Genomic DNA, 7891 nt, shown 5'->3' on the forward strand with positions numbered 1-7891 from the left:
ACAATGAGCAGAAACACGATGAAGGGAATAACATGAATAAAGTTCAGTGCAAGATACAACCAGTAAATTCTGATCAAAGATAATCCAAGGGTCTCCAATGAGGTAGATAGACCACAGAAGTCAAGCTACAACAGCCAGTCGTGATGCTATGAATGAAGTCCATCTACGCCTATATCGGCGACAATCTACAACAATGTATGACCATACCGGCGACATGCTACGACCATACTGGCGACATGCGACGACAGCTGGCGACCATCGGCAACAGTTGACGCGACTAGCTACACCAGGCTACAACAGTGACTCCTCCATGAGTCTCCCTTTTCTCCAGGAGAGGGCCCACCCAGTGTCTTCGGCTCCTGAAACAGCTCAGGTGGAAGCCTGGTGAAGTTTCTGAAGGCAGCCTCATCTTCTTGCTGGAGCTCAGTCATCAGGTTGTCATACTGGCCCAACCTGGGTCTCTACAGGGACAAGGGCTTCAACCACACACACCTCTTCTTGGGCTTCCTCTTCCCCATTCTTCTTGTCCTCTGTCTTGCTGATCTTTAAGCATGAGGGCTGCTGCAAGCAGCAGGGCTTCTTCTTGTGAGAGCAATGTCCTCAGATGTTGGAAACAATACATCCCCTTTTATAACTGGGTGATTCCATTGTTTTGGAGGCCAAAATGACATGAATTGTCTTCAGTTGTCTCCGACAGTCGTAACTTGTCGTAACTTGTCGTAACTTGTCGTGGACGTAGGTTGACTTCGGTTGTCGCCTGTGTGGTCGTAGATTGTCGTAGGTGTCGTCGTAGGTTGTCGTAGGTGGACGTCCCAAGTTGCGACGATTGGATCGCCGGTTGTCGGTAGCTTGTGTTAGCTTGATGTCGACTAGGTTGTTGTAGCTTGTCGTAGACATTGTTGTAGGGGGGTCCAGTCGCTGGTTTTTCGGCGACATGCTATGACTATGACAGTCGCAGTCAGTCGCCTAAGTGGGACAAGCCCTTAAATGGCTTGATTGTAATCATGCATTGTCCTTCTACTGACAGATTAACACACAACAAAAGCTTTTCACAATGCCTCTGTACACATGAGACTAAACTAAACTGAACTGAAGTCAATGATGCAGTTGCAGAGGTGAGTACTGACTCCAAGTCCCTCGAGTTTGGTGATGAACTTGGCTGGTATAATGGTCTTAAATGAGCTTGGCTGGTATAATGGTATCAGACTGTAGATATCCCATGAATGAGTGCACAGATATACCCCTGACAGTGGGACATTGGTTAGTGTAGATGTCCCAAGAGAGAGGTAATGAGGGAGACCGATCCGTTTACAGAAGGGAGAGGGAGAGGGGGAGAGAGGGGGGAGAGGGGGGAGAGGGAGAGAGCGAGAGAGAGAGAGAGAGAGAGAGAGAGAGATGAAGGGGGAGAGGGAGAGGGAGAGAGAGCGCTAGCTGTCAGTGTACAAACATGCCAAGAGAGAGGCATTGAGAGACACTGGTCAGTGTACAGATATCCCCATGAGAGAGAGGGATTGGGAGACACCGGTCAGTGTAGAACAGAAACAGATAAATAGGTGCAGGAGTAGGCCATTTGGCCCTTCTGATCATGGCTGATCATCTAAAATCAGTACCACGTTCCTGCTTTTTCCCCATATTCCTTGATTCATTTAGCACTAAGAGCTCAATATAACTCTCTCATGAAAACATCCAGTGAATTGGCCTCCACTGCTGTCTGTGGCAGAGAATTCCACAGATTCACAACTCAGTGTACAGATATCAAGCTGAGAGAGAAGGGAGTAAGGTTCACCGGTTAGTTTACAGATAACCCTCAGAGAGAGAGAGAGAGAGAGAGAGAGAGAGAGAGAGAGAGAGAGAGAGAGAGAGAGAGAGAGAGAGATAGAAAGAGAGAGAGAGACAGAAAGCTGCAGAGAAACAGTGAGCAGTGTAAAGTTAGCCCCCTGAGAGAGATTGACAGGGAGAACCCATGCAGTGAGAGAAAGGGACTGAATTGATAAAACTTATTTGCAGAATCTTCTGCCTCCACTAACCTTGGAAGAATCAATGTGAACCAGAATATCTTGGATGGAAGGAGGATTATATATTGGTGAGGAATTTTCTCTCCCAGAGATTAAAACTGAGTTTCACTCCTGGACAGGTGTCCCCTCACTTTGATCTGTGTCAGCTATGGGTCTTTTGATCCATGTTTTCAAGAACAGGAAGTGCAACACTAAGAGAAGCAGTCGTACTGAGAAACAGGAGGCTGCCCAGTCAAGGGGGTAGCCAAGTGCTGCTGGACGGGTCAATGGCAGGAAATCCCAGGGAGAGACGTTCTGTGGAGCATCTGTTCCTACTTCAGAATGGTCTCACAACAGTTCTAAATCATGCACCTCCAACAGACATAGAGCAACAAACACAGCTCAATCCAACTCCCATGGCAGCTAAACAGATGTCCTGTTACCCTTTCAACCTCACTTTTACCATTGCCATTTGTCCTTTTACAGGAACTTGGGACAGTTAATGGAGATGTCTTGAGGACAGTGTGTATTATGGACATGGAGGTGGTCGATGTCCTCAGGCGTATGACAGTAGATATGAAGATTGTACAAAACATTGATGTTGGGAATGCATCACCAGGGTACGTTGTGGAAGCAGATACGACAGCAATGATTAAAAGGCATTTAGAGATAGATGAGATTCAGTATTTTCTTTCTCTCGGGGTATGAATGTTTTGGTTCCACTTGTATTCCAAAGTATGCTTTACCTCACATCAGTGGTAGGAATGTAATTGGAGAGAATTCTTTGGGATAGGATTTACTACCATTTGGAAGACAATGGGTTAGTTAGGGACCATCAGCATGGCTTTGTACGCCACAGATCATGTCTTACTAACTTGAATGATTTTTTTGAGGAGGTGACAAAGGTGATCGATGAAGGTAGGGCAGTGGATGTTGTCCATATGGACCTTAGTAAGGCATTTGAAAAAATTCTCCTTGGTTGGTTGTCCAAGAAGGTCAAAATGCACGGCCTTCAGAGTGATTTTGTCATCTGGGTCAATACAGGTTTACTGATAGAAGACAGAGGGTTGTGGTGAAGGGCATTATTCAGAGTGGAAGTCTGTGACCAGCTGAGCTCTGCAGGGATCTGCGGACAGTGAGCAACGATGTTAAAGTATAGATCTGCGAGGAGGATGCTATGAGGCTGCAGGGTGACTTGGATTGGTTGGGTGAGTGGGCAGATGCACTCTAAAGTATAGAAGGTATAGATCAGCTCAGAAATGGGCAAAGAAATGGAAAATGAGGTTTAATCCGACTAACTGCTGAGTTGTTTTTCTAAAAATGACCGAAATTCTCCAAGCACATCTCTTCATAGTCCTCTGTCTTCAGACTCAGTCCTATTGGTCAGTTATCTTTTCAGTAACTGACCATTTTCAGTAAGAATTGTTTATAGGTGTTGGTCTTTAACTCAAGGACATATTTCCATATGTCAAGCAGCCTGCTTGTTCTTTTTAGCAAGTCTGTTCCCTGTGGGAGTCCCCCCCTGTTCAGATTAAGACAAGCTGCCATCTCCAACAGGAAATCTGAGGTGAAGGAAATAGTGCCCACATCACTGTCCAGTTTCACACACCCGTCAACAGTCAAAATATGAAACATGTTTCTGGTAAATCAACAGCTGCATGCAGAGATTGTGTTCAAATTTGTCCCATGCATAGAGGATCAGTAAAAAGGTTATTCAGCCCTCCAGCCCATCCCCACTCTCTGCTGATCTGTGTTTGAACTCCATTTATCCACCTTGGATAAATGGAGTCCTTTAATCACCAAAGAAGGTGGCTCAACTGTGGCTAACAAGGAAAATGAGGGATAGTGTTAAATCCAAGGAAAAGGCGTATACATTGGCTGGAGGAAGCAGCAAACCACAGGATTGGGGGAAATTTAGAATTCAGCAGAGGAGGACAAAAGGGTTTAATTAAGAGGGGAAAAATAGCATGAAAGAAAGCTTGCGGGGAATATAAAAACTGGCCGTTAAAACATTTTTTGATACTGTACTGTATGTGAAGAGGAAAAGATTAGTGAAGACAAATGTAGGTACCTCACAGTCAGAAACAGATGAATTTATAATGGGGAAACAGGGAAATGGTAGACCAGTTAAACAAGTACTTTGGTTCTGTCTTCACTAAGGAAGACACAAACAATCTCCCAGAAATACTAGGGGACTGAGGATCTGGCGTGATGGAGGAACTGAAGGAAATTGACACTAGTCATGAAATGGTGTTGAGTAAACTGTTGGGACTGAAGGCCGATAAATCCACAGGGCCTGATGGTCTGCATCCCAGAGTACTCAAGGAGGTGGCCATAGAAATCGTGAATGCATTTGTGATCATTTCCCAATGTTCTATAGGCTCTGGATCAGTTCCTGAGGACTGGAGGGTAGCTAATGTAACCCCACTTTTTAAGAAAGGAGGGAGAGAGAAAACAGGGAATTATAGACCAGTTAGCCTTCCATTGATAGTGGGGAAGATGCTTGAGTCGATTATTAAATATGTAATAGCAGCGCATTTGGAAATCAGTGACAGGATCGGTCAGTCAGCATGGATTTATGAAGGGGAAATCATGCTTGACTAATCTTCTGGAAATTTTTTGAGGATGTAACAAGTAGAATGGATAAGGGAGAGCCAATGGATGTTGTGTATCTGGACATTCAAAAAGCCTTTGACAAGGTCCCACACAAGAGATTCGTGTGCAAAATGAGAGCACACAGTATTGGGGGTAGGGTACTGACATGGATAGAAAACTGGTTGGCAGACAGGAAGCAAAGAGTAGGAATTAACATGTCCTTTTTAGAATGGCAGGCAATGACAAGTGGGGTGTCGCAAGGCTTGGTGCTGGGACCCCAATTATTTACAATATAGATTAACAATTTAGACAAGGGAATCAAATGTAACATCTCCACGTTTGCATATGATACAAAGCTGGGTGGCAGTGTGAGCTGTGAGGAGGATGCTAAGAGACTGCAGGATGACTTGGGTAGGTTGGGTCAGTGGGCAGTTGCATTGCAGATGCAGTATAATGTGGATACATGTGAGGTTATCTACTTTGGTGGTAAGAACAGGAAGGCGGATTATTATCTGAATGGTGTCAGATGAGGAAAAGAGGAAGTGCAGCGAGACCTGGGTTTCCCTGTACATCAATCACTGACAGTAAGCATGCAGGAACAGCAGGCAGTGAAGAAAAATAATGGCATTTAAGCCTTCATACCGAGATGATTTGAGTAAATGAGCAAGGAGGTCCTACTGCAGTTGTGCAGGGCCCTGGTGAGACCACACCTGGAGTATTATTGTGTGCAGTTTTGATCTTCTAATTTGTGGAAGGACATTCTTGCTATTGAGGGAGTGCAGAGTAGGTTAACCAGGTTAATTCCCAGGATGGCACGACTGACATATGATGATAGAATGTGTTGACTGGGCTTGTATTCACTGGAATTTAGAAAGTTGAGAGGGGATCTTATAGAAACATATAACATTCTTCAGGGATTGGACAGGCTAGATGCAGGAAAAATGCTCCCGATGTTGGGGGAGTCCAGAACCAGAGTTTCAGATAAAGGGGTAGGCCATTTAGGACTGAGATGAGGAAAAACTTTTTCACCCATCAAGTTGTGAATCTGTGGAATTCTCTGCCACAGAAGGCAATGGAGCCCAAATCGCTAGATGTTTTCAAGAGAGTTAGATATAGCTCTTTGGGCTAACGGAATCAAGGACTATGGGGAAAAACAGGAACAGGTTACTGATTTTGGATGATCAGCCATGATCATATTGAATGGCAGTGCTGGCACAAAGGGCTGAATGGTCTACTCCTGCACCTATTTTCTATGTTTCTATGTTTCTAACATTCTGTCCATGTGGAAACTTTCAACTGAACCCCAGTCTTGACAGCTTCCAGGGGCAGTTCTGGGTTACCAGTGCCCTCAATATCCTGGATGCCATGTTTATGTTTTTCTCCTTGTTTGGATCCACGGCAGAGGAAGCAGATTCTTCGTCTGCTCCAGTGCATCCAGTGATTATTTTAATCTCCCCAATTACACCTTCAATTCTCCTCACCTCAGGGAGCATAGAACCAGACCTGATATTCCAACCACTTCTCTCCCACTGCCACTGTCCCTGGAGGGGATGCACCCGCTGCACCACCTCCAAGGGCACACATCCGTCTTCACTAAGGAGGACACAAACAATCTTCCTGATGTACTAGTGGCCAGAGGATCTGGGGTGACGGAGGAACGGAAGGAAATCCACATTAGGCTGTAAATGGTGTTGGGTAGACTGCTAGGACTGAAGGTTGATCAATCCCCAGGTCCTGATGGTCTGCATCCCAGGGCACTTAAGGACGTGGCTCTAGAAATCGTGGACGCATTGGTGTTCATTTTCCAATGTTCTATAGATTCAGGATCAGTTCCTGTGGATTGGAGGGTAGCTAATGTTATTCCACTTTTTAAGAAAGGCGGGAGAGAGATGAAAGGAGTTTAGCTTCTCCCGTGCAGATGAAGTGAGAAACGGCGGTGGTCCCAGCACCAACCCCCCTCCCTCTTCCCCCCCAAGGCACGGCACACACCTCCCACCCTCACCACCGGTGGCTCTATGTCCGTCGGCCGCTCTGTACACATCCCATGGAGTTTTAACCCCGGCCCATAGCCAGGAACGGACCGGGTGAGTGGGGGCGTCGGTGCCTCATCCGGAGCCGCAGGGATGAATCTCGGGCTAAGGCTCCGCTTTGATGCCCGACACCCGGGTCACTGACTCTCACCTCCCCCGGACCCCCGGGTCACTGACCCTCACCTCCCCTGGACCCCAGCTGGACAAGGAGCACCTGGGCCGGGCCGCATTCCCGGGAGGGAAATGCTCCCCGGGCATCGCCAAGTCTCCGCTCACTCCAGATGTTTTCGCCGCTTCACTGACACACACTCTCACACACACACACTGGCACACACAAGGTTTAAAGGGATGTAGGCCAAATGCGGATAAATGGGACTAGTTTAGATGGGGCATCTTGATCTGCATGCACAGGTTGGGATGAAGGGCCTGTTTCCATGCTGTAAGACTATGACACACTGTAGAAAGGGTGTAATTGCTCTGGAGAGGATCCAGGGGCGATTTATGAAGATGTTGGCAGGGCTGGAATTTTTTTTTCATTTTGAAGAGAGATTTGATAATGGGATTGTATTCTCTGCAGCAACGGAGATGAAGGAAAAACATATTTGAGGTGAAAATATTATGAGAATATTTTGCTTAACAAACAGTGAAGGAAGGAACTGCAGATGCTGGTTTAAACTGAAAACTAGAAAAACTCAGCAGGACAGGCAGCATCTCTGGAGCGAAAGAATGGGTGATGTTTTGGGTCGAAACCTTCAGACTGAAGAGGTTGAAACGCAATGATTTGAGATGTGTGTTATCCAGCTAAGGGCAGAAATCAGAATCACGTGTTCATCTTTATTGACGTGACACCATAATAAATATATTACAGAAAAAATAATTTAATGGAGTGGCACAGTGGCGCAGCAGTAGAGTTGCTGCCTTACTACCACATGGGTTTTCTCTGGATATTCCGGTTTCTCCCATATCCGAAAGAAGTGCTGGTTTGTAGGTTAATTGGCTTCTGTAAATTGTCCCTGGCGTGATGGACGTAACTGGTATATGATAGATTGCTGCTCAGTGTGGCCTTGGTGGGCTGAAGTGCCTGTTTCCATTTATATTTTTTACATATACCTGTATATCTTAATTTCATTGAACCATATATGATTGAATATGTGGCATTATTTTCAACTTGTTTCTAAATTCAAAAGGTAAGGTTGATTGATTTATTTGTACAGACAGTGGTGGAAGTCCGACTCTTGCCTTATTTCTCTATGTTTTTCTCTCTATATATAT

This window comes from Amblyraja radiata, chromosome 10 (assembly GCF_010909765.2).
Source record: "Amblyraja radiata isolate CabotCenter1 chromosome 10, sAmbRad1.1.pri, whole genome shotgun sequence".
Taxonomy (NCBI): Eukaryota; Metazoa; Chordata; class Chondrichthyes; order Rajiformes; family Rajidae; genus Amblyraja; species Amblyraja radiata.